This window comes from Monomorium pharaonis, chromosome 10 (genome assembly GCF_013373865.1).
Source record: "Monomorium pharaonis isolate MP-MQ-018 chromosome 10, ASM1337386v2, whole genome shotgun sequence".
Lineage (NCBI taxonomy): Eukaryota > Metazoa > Arthropoda > Insecta > Hymenoptera > Formicidae > Monomorium > Monomorium pharaonis.
In genome coordinates, this window is record NC_050476.1 from 10602313 (window position 1) to 10616929 (window position 14617).

At 43.2% G+C, this 14617-nt stretch overlaps 1 long non-coding RNA gene across 2 annotated transcripts; it reads right to left on the minus strand.

Annotated features, from left to right (window-relative positions):
• Window positions 1-10713: 10713 nt before the first annotated feature.
• LOC118647703 lies at window positions 10714-14432 on the minus strand. 2 transcript variants are annotated; one of them, XR_004964863.1, is made up of 3 exons: window positions 14051-14429; window positions 13230-13346; window positions 10714-11573 (listed from the first exon to the last, which is right to left on the minus strand). It is a non-coding gene; the product is annotated as an uncharacterized LOC118647703 (long non-coding RNA). The 2 variants fall into 2 exon arrangements; XR_004964864.1 differs by lacking the exon at window positions 10714-11573 and adding an exon at window positions 11917-12725 and having other exon boundaries at window positions 14051-14432.
• Between the last annotated feature and the right edge of the window lie 185 nt (window positions 14433-14617).

Genomic DNA, 14617 nt, shown 5'->3' on the forward strand with positions numbered 1-14617 from the left:
AACGCTCGTCACAAGTTGATCCTGATACGCGCGCACAACGACAACAATTGTCTAGTTGGCGATCCGGCGCGGGAGCCGGGAATTAAATTATTCAAAGTACAGTTGCGAATGCCACACGTGTTGCTAAACGAGATAAATAAACTACCGATGCTGCGTGCTCTAGAAAGCGGGCAATACCTCAGCATGGCTTTTCGCTCGTGGAATCTGTACAAGTTTCTGTTATTGCAGCGCACGACTAAACATTCGTGGGCCATCAAGACTGCTACTCATTGTTAGTTGGAGCAGACATATTTAACCCTCTGCCTACACACTTTATTTTTCTCCCGATTCCTACACACAGGGGTTACGCTAACCCCAAAATTTCGTTGACTTATAACTCCAAATGTATTTAATCAATTTTAACTTTTCTTTTTTTCTAATCAAAAGGAAAAAATCTCAGAATTATGATGGTTTTGGCTGAAAAGTCGAAAATATAAAAAGAAAAGAGATTTTTTGAAAAGAATGAGAAAGAAACAAAAAATTTTTGTAAAAATTTGCCTTTTTTTCAAACGCCTGTATTTATTAAAAAAAAATAAATAAGTAATTAAAATGGTGATCAATGGAAAGGAGAAGAGTTGTAGAACTTTAAGAATCTATCATCAGTTTTTTTATTCTGTTCAAAAATATATTTATTTCGTAATATGAATTTAGTAAAAAATGAATGCAGTTTAAGCACAATAGTAAAAGAAAATAGTAATATTTATTTAAAAAACATAATATTAATACACAAAAACATAATTATTAATACAAAAAATATTTATTACAATAGATTTTATTTGTTATAGAAAAAATTTTTAATTTTTAATGCTACAATTGCAGCATATTTTCGCGAAGTGATCGCGACATTGGTAATATATATAAGTACTGTATGCGTAAATGATATACGTAATGAACAAAAAAATAACTTTACTTACTCTTCAAATTTGGAATTTCCTTTTTTTTATTACGTTCCCTACACACGGGGTAATTGTAACCCCAACACACACTTTCGATGCTCCTACTTGTTGTTTTCAGAATATTCACAACGCCCAAAGAGGAATAAGTAGAGCACAGTTCAAACTCCCTCCTCCCCCCAGTTCCAGCGTCCCCTTGCTAAATACTTTTAAGTGGCGAACATTTCAAAATCGATTGGGGTTACCGTAACCCCATGTGTAGGCAGAGAGTTAAGCAACATCACATTAAGGAACCTATAAATGTAGCTGTTGATAACAAAAAAAATGTTTTCGTTGACCGATGTTTGCATTTTATACGTTTGCATAATATTAATAGGTTATAATTTTATGCAATGCGAACACATTCCTTACGAAAAAAACACTAAACTGAGTGTTAATACTCGATGTTGGGAGTTTATTCCTAAATTTAGCTGTATATTATACAATTTTGAGTGTAAACTCTCGATATTTAAGTGTTTTTTTCCGTAAGGGATGCGAAATACTTAAATTGAATATATAAAATCTTTGTTCTTTACCCAAATAACACAGAGATAAACAGAAATTCCTAAAGAAGTCATTTTAATGAATACTTGAAGAAATAAAAAAATGAATACATAAAAAATTCTTGAGGAATTAGCCACAATGAGTTCACATTGAAGTATTTCTTAAGAGTTCATTGTAATGAATACCTCGCGATTTATTATTTGGAATACTTTGAGTATTCATCAGAAATTACTCGAGTATTTGGATAATCTCAATTACATTTTTATAATTATATATCGCTTAATAAATGCTAATTTATACTTTTATACACGAAATGCGCTATATATAATTAACAAAACAATATATTAACAAATATGTATGCATAAACAAGAAATGTTTATGGATCATCACGGGGCGTTAGGATCCGTACGGTCTTCGAAGTCAAGCAACGTTGGCGATGGTTAACACTTGGGTGGGTGACTGTTTTTTCAGGTACAGAAATTAAACATGCTTTAACAGGTACGACTATGGCTTGGCTGAAACATAGTATAATTTTCTTCCTCTTACAAAATTAATCAGAATTTTTTATTTTTTAAATTTTTCTGAGAAACGTTCCAATATTATAAAAATCAGAACATTTATCAGAAATCTTGAAAATAAATTTTTTAATTCCGTTTGAGATATCTACTTGAAGTCCTAATAAATACTTTAAGAAGTTCTGAGAAATTCCAACAAGTAATTCTATATGAATACTTTAAAAAGTTCTGAGGAATTCTAACAAATAATTATATATAAATACTTTAAGAAGTCCTGAGGAATTCGAATCATGGTGCATGTAACCTCCTACGTTATTCTTAAAATATTCTTTTATGAATTCCTCAGGAATTACTGTTCAAAAAGAAAGACTACTTTATGAATTCTTTAAGAAGACACTGTGTTATCTGGGTAATTATCTCTGCTGATTCCATTTTTTTAATAAAATTGATGTTTCTTGATCTTTTTACAATATGTACGTTTTTCACATAGGCGATTTAACGAATATTTGCTAAAAGCTAAAAAAATCCAGCGAACAACGATTACTCGCTAGCGAGCAGTGAATGACCACGTGATCTCCAATCGCGGCGATTTTTTTGCTGCGTGAATTTGCACCTTTAAGGGCCACTTCAACCAACTCCAATTAAACTTTAATCGTAGATAAATGATAAATCAATTGTATTTTGTTGGCAACCCTTTAATCAACGATTAAAGTTTAATCGGAGTTGGTTGAAGTGGCCCTAAGGATTGTAAGCTTATCGCACATGAAATTGCATAGGCCGCATATGCATAGCATAAGACTGCTGGACCAATAAGCATCTCATGTAAATCAATAACTTTATGTTGGCTGCTCATTGGTTTAGCAGTCTTATGCTATGCATATGCAGCCTATGCAATTTCATGTGCGATAGGTTTTAATAAAGCATATTCAACTTCAAGTGTATTTTTAAACATAAATAATTTTCCTTTGTTGTATAAATAAATTCAATTATTTAAATGATCATTTATTTATCATCACAACAAATTTTAAAAAATTAAGAAAATTAAGAAAAAGAAAATAAGAAAGGGAGGAAAGAAAAAAGGAAAAAAGAAAAATTATAAGAAAAGAAAAAAAAGGAAGAAATTAAAAAAGGAAGAAGAAAGAAAAGAATTCAGAAAAAGTAAGTTATAACTTTTTGCATCTCACTATTTGCTTTTTTATTTTATCGCTTTTCTTCTCTGGCTCTCTCGTGCGCTCTCGCATTCTCTCGCTCTATCGGTCTCTCTCCCCCCCCCCCCTCCCTCTCTCTCTCTCTCTCTCTCTCTCTCTCTCTCTCTCTCTCCCTCTATCCTCTCTCCCTCTCTCCCTCTCTCTCTCTCTCTCTCTCTCTCTCTCTCTCTCTCCTCTCTCTCTCTCTCTCTCTCTCTCTCTCTCTCTCTCTCTCTCCCCTCTCTCTCTCTCTCTCTCTCTCTCTCTCTCCCTCTCTCTCTCTCTCTCTCTCTCTCTCTCTCTCTCTCTCTCCATGCTATTTCGCTCTCTTTTCTGCGCTTCTGTGCTCTCGTGCTCTCGCACTCTCTCGTGTTCTTTTGCCCCGAGAAAAGAAGTTAAGAAAAGAAAGAAGCTTTGAGTAACTTTGTAAATAAAGATCTTTATTTTTAATTAAAATTTAAAATAATTTAGACTTTTTAGAATTTTTTATTTTTTTTCTTTTCTTTTAAATACTTATGCAAACTTACTATTCTAGCAATGTGCAACAAAGCGTTGGTTTCCTTTTTTTGCTTTTTCTCATTAATTCCTTCCCTCCATTTACCTCTTGCTCATTCTCTTTCTCTCTCTCTCTCTCCTTCTCTCTCCTTCTCTCCAGTTAACACAATACAATGCATATTAAAGATAACGTCAAATAACTTATAACAATTTTAAATTAATAATACAATAAGATTAATATATAGAATTTATAAATTTCAGTTAAAAATTATTTTAAAAATATAAAAAAAATGAATTTTGAAGACAAATTCTCAAAAATGTGTAACGAACCGCGTTTCTAAGCGGCTAACAACGATCGCGAGGCCCGGCCGACCATCCGCCGGGCCAGGAAACGGGCCGAGAAACGGGCAAAAGCGCGCCACGCCATCGAGATGACGAGCATCTCGAAGGCGCGTCGCCTCCCTCCTCTCGAATCAGCATCCCGGAGATGTAACCGAGAGGAGGCCGAGGAATTCCGAAAACTCCCGAGTCGCTGCCGGGGACCATATATAAGGCCGCCCGGCAGCGACAAACTGCACTTCTCGTTATCCCGTCCGACGCGTTCCGACGAGAAGACAAGCCCTACGAGCCAGCAAAACGGTGGAGTGTTCTCCGTCATCGCCGAGAGTTCTCGGCCTAGCTCGCCTGACTTCCTTCCTTGCTAAGCAGACAACGGGGGTAGAGCGTGCTCTGTCTCCGCCGAGAGCTCTCGGCAGCTAGCAAGAATCCTTCCCGACCGCATCCTCACGGCCCGGTAAACGGCACGGAGTGTTCTCCGTCTCCCCCCGAGAGTACTCGGGGCCGACGCCGTTCCAGAAAACCAAACCGCCGTTCGAAGAATTGTCGTAGCAATCCCTAGAAAAACGTCGGGGCGCGAGACACCCGGTTCCACACCGCGCGCCCGCCGGCCACCAAGCCCGAACGTCGGGCTCACTACGCGCGCCGCCCGCCTCACCGCGCACCGCCGCAATCCCACCATACCGGACAGCTGATCGGCCCGCTGTCACGCGCTCCATCCCTGATCACCGGGGAACATCGATGTAAATAGCCGACCATTGTACATACTTCACTCGCGTTGTAAATATCCGTCATTGTATTAGAATAGAATAATAAAACTGTATCATCGAAACTGTCCATTGCATTTCTGCTGTTTCTGAGCCTTTTTTCGCCCTGGCCTTTTTCCTTCCGACGAGCTAAGATCTCCGCGCGAAAAACGGTCGTTACATTGGCGCCCGAACAGGGACGATATACCGCTCCGAGAGACAGCAGAAATGCCGAAAACGTGGGTATACCTCGCGTCAAAAGCCGACTTAACAAAAACACTCGAATCGCTCGGTCTCGACACCACCGGAACATTAGACGACCTCCGGCGACGAGCAAGCGACTACGTAAACCGACACCCCGAAAGATTCACTGACGTGCTCTCCCTACCAGGACCCGCGATGGAACCCCCGCAAATTAACGTCACGGCCGTAGACCCCGAACCGGGCGCAGAGGCGCACGCGAAGACGATGAATCAGATACGTAAGTGGGGGTGCCACTTCGATGGCAAAGACCCCCTATCGTTCCTGGAACGGGTCGACGAGCTCAAAGACGAGTACGGATACGGGGACCACCAAATGCTGCGAGGGTTACCGGAATTATTGAGGGGGGACGCCCTACTGTGGTACCGAAACAACCGGACGACCTGGGGGACATGGGACGAATTCGTAGCCGAGTTCCGCGATTACTACCTACCGCGCCGATACTTTAGCCAGTTGCGTCGCGACATACAAGCCCGCGTACAGAAGACCGACGAACCATATCGAAAATACGCCACTGAGCTTCTCACCATGATGAGACGCGCGGGGGGATACGCGGCCACCGAACAAATCGATATACTGTACGAAAACATGGAACCGCGCTATAAGCTGTACGTACGACGAGGCGACATACACCGCGTAAACGACCTACTACAAGGCGCGGAAGAGTTCGAGACCTTGGATAGCCAGTGCCGAGCCCGGCAGACTGCACCAAAACCCAGCGCAGCCGCAGCAACCGCATACGATAAAACGGAATGCTGTTGGCGTTGCAAGCAGAGAGGACACACGCGCTTCGATTGCCGACGCATCCCCCGGAAGTTCTGTTCCCAATGCGGTAAGGACGGCGTACTTACGCGAGATTGTCACCCTCCGCCGGGAAACGCCGCCGGGGCCGAGGGCAGCGCGGTCGCACCCCGTCCCTCCGAATAACGTACCTCCCGCGACCGCACCTGCATATTGGAGTCCACCACCTATCGTTTCTCGCGCTGCTCGATACCGGGTCCGAGGCGTCATTTGTCAGTCCACAGACCGCCACCGCGCTTCAGAACATCGGACTGGTTATCAGACCCGCCACCGGCAACGTCCACCTCGCGAACCAGACGGTCACCCAGATCTCCGGTTGCATAACCCTTCCGATCACGACAGGGGGGCGGAAGATCTGGCATGAGATGCAGATTATGCCGCATCTCGATGCCGACGTGTTATTAGGCGTCGACTTCTGGGCTCGCTTGCGGCAGGCCATCCCGCCGCCGCCGATACGCCGCGACCCCACGACTACGCCACCGCACATCTCCGGAACGAGCTACGGGGGCCTCGCACCGACCGAGAGAGAAGAGCTCCGCGAGTTCCTGGAACGCGAGTTACCGCTTTTTGACGACATACGGGGGCCCACCGACCGCGTCCAGCATACGATCCGCGTCCGAAATAACACCCCTATTAAACAGCGATACAGGCCCCGCAATCCCGCCATGCAAGCGATTATCGACGCCGAGGTCGAAGAAATGCTCCGCGACGGTATTATTGAGCCCTCCCGCAGCGCGTGGAGCTCACCGATCGTGATCGTACGGAAAAAGGACGGGAAACCGCGTTTTTGTGTCGATTTCCGCCGGGTGAACGAGGTCACCGAGCCCGATGCGTATCCGCTCCCGCAGATCACCGCCACTCTAGATAAGCTGCGAGGGGCCAGATACCTGACCACGCTGGACCTGCGGAGCGGGTACTGGCAAATCCCACTCGCCCCCGAGAGCCGCCCGGTGACCGCGTTTACTGTTCCCGGCAAAGGACTTTTTCAATTTCGAGTAATGCCGTTCGGATTACACTCCGCGCCCGCGACGTTCCAGCGCCTGCTGGACGCGGTCCTGGGACCTGAGCTGGAGCCGCGGGTTTTCGTGTATCTAGACGACATCATTATCGTGACTCCCTCACTCGAGGAGCACCTCGAGACGCTACGCGAAGTATTCCGGCGGCTGCGGGAGGCCCGCCTGCGGCTGAATCCGGAGAAATGCAAATTTGGGGTAAACCGCCTCACATACCTCGGGCACGTGGTCGACCACGACGGGATCCGGACCGACCCGGAGAAAACCGACGCGATTGCAAAATGGGAGAGACCCACGACCGTCCGACAGGTGCGACGATTCCTGGGGGTCGCCTCCTGGTATCGACGGTTCGTCCGGGACTTCGCCGCCGTTTCCGCCCCCTTGACACAGCTGACGCGGAAGAACGTCAAATGGCAATGGGGAACCGAACAACAAACAGCCTTTGACTCGCTAAAAAACACGCTCACGTCCGCGCCAGTTCTCGCGTGTCCGGACTTTACCCGCCAGTTCGTCGTACAGACAGACGCGAGTGCGTCAGGGTTGGGGGCGGTCCTCACCCAAGACTTCCCCGAAGGGGAACGCGTGATCGCGTACGCCAGCCGGACGCTCAACGCCGCTGAGCGAAATTACAGCGCGACCGAACTCGAGTGCCTCGCGGTCATCTGGGGCGTCCGGAAATTTCGCTGTTATCTCGAGGGCTATCGGTTCAAGGTCGTTACCGACCACCAGTCCTTGCGCTGGCTCCGAACGTTGGATTCACCGACCGGCCGGCTGGGTCGATGGGCCTTTGAATTACAACAATACAACTTCGAGGTCAAATATAGAAAAGGGGCACTAAACCGCGTAGCCGACGCGCTATCCCGCCAAACCGCCGTAAGCACAATCACACGCCCAAAATGTCCCTGGTACCGGCGCATGTGGCAGGCCGTTAAAAAGGCACCTCGAGACGTCCCGGATTATCGGATAGAGAGGGGCAAACTTAAAAAACACGTGCTACATACCCTAAATTTCAAGGAAACACCGCCCGAATCGCAGTGGAAGCACTGCGTCCCTGCCGACGAACGCACCGAGATCCTGCGCCGGTACCACGACCAACCAACCGCGGGGCATCTCGGGATCGCTAAAACTATCGCCCGCGTGGCGGAACATTATTACTGGCCGGGGATGTTCCGCCACATCGCCCGGTACGTACGCCAATGCCCGGAATGCCTGGCGCACAAGCCTGCTCAGACGCGACCCGCTGGTCTTTTACACCCGACTCCGGTGACACGGCCCTGGCAGCAGGTGGCGATAGACCTCGTCGGCCCGTTACCGCGCACCACCCGGGGACACACGTGGGCGCTCACCATGCAGGATCGGTTCACCAAGTGGCTCGAAGTCCGCGTCCTGCGTCGCGCCTCCGCGAATAACATTGTCGACAAAGTCACCGAGGCAATAATTCTGCGGCACGGGTGTCCGGAGGAAATACTGTCCGACAACGGGACTCAATTACGATCCACGCAGTTTGAGCATCTGTTAAAAAAGAACGGTATCCGCCACCGGCTCACACCCGCATACGCCCCGCACTGCAATCCAGTGGAGAGAACAAATCGGGTATTAAAAACAATGATCGCTCAATACCTCCGGCGGAACCACCGCACCTGGGACGAGCACGTCAGTGAGTTACAATTCGCGTATAATACGGCAACGCACGAGGCCACCGGGTATACCCCCGCGTTCCTGATTTACGGACGAGAGCTCCGACGACCGACCGAACCCCCCGCCGAAACCGAACGCGGACCGCCACACGCACTGCAACGCCGGCTCCGCGACGCGTACGAGGTGGTCGGAATCCAAAACGCGCGCGCATTCCAGAAGCAAGAACGCCATTACAACCTCCGCCGCCGAAACTGGCAACCAAAGGCGGGGGAATGGGTCTGGAAACGCGACCACCCTCTGTCTAAACGCGCGGACGCGTTTAACGCGAAGTTGGCGCCTAAGTTCATCGGCCCGCTGGAAGTCCGACGCATCATCTCCCCCGTTATAGTCGACCTGCGAAGCCGGGGGGGTAAGTGGTACCGACACGTCCACGTGCAAGACCTGCGGGCTACCGACAACCAAAGGCACGATGACGACGATACCAGCACCGACGACGAACAATAGGCCGATCACGCGGACCGCACGAGGCTACCGAACGAACGGGGCGCCGCGGAAGCTCGCACAAGCAGCGGCCGAGGCACACTTCGTCTTGAACCACCCGACCGGGAACAATGGACCACGACGACGTACTCGCAGCCATCAACGCGCTCCTAGACGAGCCCGAGGGCTACGATCCAGCACAACCCGGGTTCGACCGGCCAGCAGCCGCCCCGGAGTCGCCGCCGACAACCACCAGCCGGCCAGCGGTCCGCGTCGCCATGGCCGGGTACCGCCAAGGACGTCTGGTGCAGCCGTCCGACCGCCGTAACAGCGAGAGAAACGCTTGGATGTTCCAGCCGCCACCCGCACCGCCACGTCGACTACCGACGCCTCGTAACCAGCCGGTGGACCAACGCAGGCCGACTCTTGAGCCGCTCAGGGTATACGGCCCGGCACCGCCACCACCGATTCCAGTAGAAGTGGAGCCGGGGACCATCGTCGACGTGCCCCATTTTGCCATCCACGTCAGCCGGCAATACAAGGCCCGGATGGGAAATCGGCGGTGGCACCTGCGGTTTGACCGCTGCGGACGACTCCGATCCTGCCGCGAAAAGTCCCACCCCCCGGCTTCGCGCCAAGAGTAAGCGCCATAAGGTCGGCGCCACTCTTAAGGAGGGGGTGGTGTAACGAACCGCGTTTCTAAGCGGCTAACAACGATCGCGAGGCCCGGCCGACCATCCGCCGGGCCAGGAAACGGGCCGAGAAACGGGCAAAAGCGCGCCACGCCATCGAGATGACGAGCATCTCGAAGGCGCGTCGCCTCCCTCCTCTCGAATCAGCATCCCGGAGATGTAACCGAGAGGAGGCCGAGGAATTCCGAAAACTCCCGAGTCGCTGCCGGGGACCATATATAAGGCCGCCCGGCAGCGACAAACTGCACTTCTCGTTATCCCGTCCGACGCGTTCCGACGAGAAGACAAGCCCTACGAGCCAGCAAAACGGTGGAGTGTTCTCCGTCATCGCCGAGAGTTCTCGGCCTAGCTCGCCTGACTTCCTTCCTTGCTAAGCAGACAACGGGGGTAGAGCGTGCTCTGTCTCCGCCGAGAGCTCTCGGCAGCTAGCAAGAATCCTTCCCGACCGCATCCTCACGGCCCGGTAAACGGCACGGAGTGTTCTCCGTCTCCCCCCGAGAGTACTCGGGGCCGACGCCGTTCCAGAAAACCAAACCGCCGTTCGAAGAATTGTCGTAGCAATCCCTAGAAAAACGTCGGGGCGCGAGACACCCGGTTCCACACCGCGCGCCCGCCGGCCACCAAGCCCGAACGTCGGGCTCACTACGCGCGCCGCCCGCCTCACCGCGCACCGCCGCAATCCCACCATACCGGACAGCTGATCGGCCCGCTGTCACGCGCTCCATCCCTGATCACCGGGGAACATCGATGTAAATAGCCGACCATTGTACATACTTCACTCGCGTTGTAAATATCCGTCATTGTATTAGAATAGAATAATAAAACTGTATCATCGAAACTGTCCATTGCATTTCTGCTGTTTCTGAGCCTTTTTTCGCCCTGGCCTTTTTCCTTCCGACGAGCTAAGATCTCCGCGCGAAAAACGGTCGTTACAAATGTAAATATTTATAAACCTAAAGAAAATATAAATAATAATTTATTAAATCAGTCGATAGCTAATGAAATTCTTAATGAAGATGATTTATTAAATTAGTTAACATCAAATGATGTTTTAAATAAAATTGAAATATATGATTCAACCGTGTAAGTAATTTATTCTAATATATAAACAATTAATTCTTTACAAATCACATTTTCATTAAATTATATGTTATTACATTATATATTACCCAGCAAACACCAATATATAACCATTACATTGCTGCAATAAAACGGAATGTAACAGGTAATATTACATGAACGTTACATGTAACATTCCTGTTAGTTATAATTTCCTACTCATGTGATGTTGTAGTTACATAACATAAATATAGCGTAGAACTGAACTGTTATATAACTATAATCGAGATGTTTTGTAATGGCAATATAAACTATTATATTGCTGTTATAAAAAATAATTACAGTGTTGTTATATATGTACATGTATATATTTCAGCACATAATTCCCAGGAGGTTAAGTACTTAAATTAAGTTTACATAAAACAAAAAATACTTTTGAATGCAATTTCGTTGTTTTATGTAAAATTAATTTAAGAACTTGACTTCCTGAAAATTGTAAGTGCTAAAATTATAAAGGATAGATATAATTATAAAGGAAAAAGATAACATTAAAAATAGTCTTTTCAATAAACTTCTTAATATATTTAACACATATATTTATCAACAAAATAAACTTATCTAAACAAATGTATACATATTATACTTTATGATTATTAGTAAATATATTTTAAAAATAATTTTTAAAAACATAAAAAACGAGGGAAAATAAGAGAAAAACATTAAATAAACTTCACGTAATGTTGAACTAAATTATAGCTTTGCTCCAGCTGTCAATCACAATCTCAACGTCAATCACGTCTCCTATAGTTTTATAAAATCCGAAATTGTCAGGACATGATAGTGACATGAGTGCGCTTCCATTTGAGTTCAGTTTTCTGTAAAAAGAAAATAATAAATAATATTATATAACGCTCACCAATACACTAATTCATATATAAAACATTAAATACGTATTTAGAATATTCGAGGATTGGTACGAATAAACCGTCATGCGCATGTACGCATCTCGCTATTTTGCACGCTGGTGCACGCGCAACCGACGCAACGCCGCAACATGATGACGTGCGCGAGGTTAGCAGCGAGTCAGTTTTTAGTTTTATGCATAATTTGCATATTTTACATCGTGAAGGAAAATACGACTGTGCTTAATTTGAAGTTTAGTCTAACACAATGGGTTGTATAATCAGATAAGTCTCACAAAATTTTTATTTTTTTGTATGGAGTAAGTATTCTGAGATAAGATTAATACTTTGTGTTATGTTTTATTTTTAGTTATATTAAAAGCAAGAGAGGAAGAAACACTTTATTTGAGCGTAAAGTAGAAGAAAGAGTAGACGAGTAAGAAAAGAAAGATATAAAAGAGAGATTAACCTCACAGCTTGGAATTTACAGTGTGCCGAACAGAATATGTGGACCTTGAAGGTATCAAATAACATAATTTTACCAAAAAAGTTATAGAATGAAGTAAACAGTTTATTTTTTTGTGTGAGAAAGTATCTATATTACAATCTAACTTGTTTCGAGAAAACCTTCGCAAAAGATTTAATAAAGAACAAGCAATTTGATGAGATTATCATATTTATTATTCGAATTTTAAAGAGAAGCAGTAAGAAATTTTATTAATACATTATTAAAAAATTGTTGGCTGTTACACCAAAATTCTCTTTCTTGTAAGCTGGTGTATGCTATTGATAAAAAATTCATCGAAGTTTGTCTCTGTTTAAGCTTAGCGAACCATTATATAAAGAATTAGCAGAGCAATTCATATCAAAAGGATTATCCAAAGGTGTACCTCCTAGTTCTTCAAGTATGTCATTATCTTATGGCAGGCTAGGTAAGAGAATAATGACAAATGTTATAATTTTATTTTAATATTGTATTGCAACTATGTGACTCTTAAAGGTATCGTACAACCATCTTTTTTAGATTACTGAAATAAATAAAAAGCGAAATCTGATCTGAAACAATTACAACAAAGTATACAGACTAATGTCACTCAACTAACCTGCCGATGATGTGGTCGCAGGCTGTAATATAGGAAATATGTTTATAAATGTCAAAGATTATCTGTAGGTCTTAATCATTTAGTAACTGTCATGCATTTTGTGTCAGCCAGATATACGCCTCAGAATTATACTGATAAAGCTCTTAGTTACATTAAAAACTAAAAAGTAAGTATTTAAATACTCTGTTGTTCCCAAAATAATTTATTCTAATTAATACAATTCTTTTCATACATTCACAATGATCACATTCAGAATTTTTATTTATATTTTTGATTCTCTAACTTAATTGTTTGTAAATTGAGGCATATATAAGACGAAAGACTACAAAATAGGCATATATGAGACGAAAGACAAAATAAGATATTTTTATTTATAGCATAATTTAAGAATGACCAGTGAATGTGCGTATGATTATTCTGGAAATGTGCACAAAAGTGGAACTTGAGAAGGAACATTTGATTATTCCTATCTCTAATTTGCTGGGTTTTATTCTAAAAACATATAATGGCTATAATTTATTCTTACCTGTTCTAATCCTTGTGAAAATTTCTTCAGCTTTTATAAACTTCAGTTATTCTTTACGTTCTTTTAAATTTTAAGAAGAACAGTTGTCCGAATGATGTAAGAATAATTGACAGAATCCTGTAATATAAAATTAGTTTTAATATGATACGTCTTTATAAATTATATTTATAAGTTTATAACTGCCTTTATATATTGTATGATTTACACATATGCTATGTGACTTTTGCAACTAGAAATGTATGTAAAACTAGCAGCCCGAATAATAAATTATCTTTAAATTTACTTAAGAAATACATTATTTAAATATAAAAATATGTAGTTGTGCAGATCAAAACAAGAAAAATATCGCTATACATTTTGTCAATAATAGGTTTGATAATATACATATCTGTTAGTTTTAACTTTAACGATAAATTTATTGCTTCGCAAGATAGAGTAGAACTTTTATCTGCCATACTTTTTTGTTCATTTTGTGCAAAAATGCATCGAATAAGCAGCGTATACAATTTTATCGAAATTGTATGATGAATCTAAATTGTATAATTATCAATGTACCGTCAATTCCACAATAGATGTTGCATCGAATTAACATGTAATATCAAAAATAAAAAATATATAAAGGCGGTTATAACTTATAAATCTATATTGTTGTTGCTGACTAAACATAACCTACAAAACATGTAGGAAAGATTATAATAAGTTATCTATGATGTATATTATATATAAGAAAATTAATATATGTTAATTAAATGCAGCAACATTTTCTACACCTTTTTATATAATCTTTAATAAATGTTGACTTAAAAAACATAAAGGATTACCTGATTAAAGTCAAGTTGCAAGAAAACAACGTCTCTCTTTCGTCATTATAGCATCCACTAGGGGAAAGCGCGCCTAATGCACGAGATGTACGTTGTGCGATTGAGGTTAGAGTCTCACAAGATTCAAATTTTATAATATCCATATAACATAAGTAAAACAATTGTTGTGTAACCACGCAACATTGTGGTTACATCACTGTCCGGTTATTGTAACATACAAATAACGAAGTAATATTATAGCTTCATAACTTTGTTACATCACATATATGTAGTAAAGTTTCGTAACTATAATATAAATAGAGTGTAACGTCTGTTATATTACATGTTACTCTCACGTTATATTGCATTTATATTTGGTGTTTGCTGGGTACATATTACATGTAATTATTAAATATGTATTACTAATAATTATTTCTCTGCATTTTTGTTTGTATTTTTTACTCCCTATGTTATTTCCATGTTTGTAAAATAAAATAAAATAAAATAAACATAACATAAATATGACAGTAAAGTAAAATGAACATAACATAATAATAATATAAATATAATAATAATAATGTATATAAT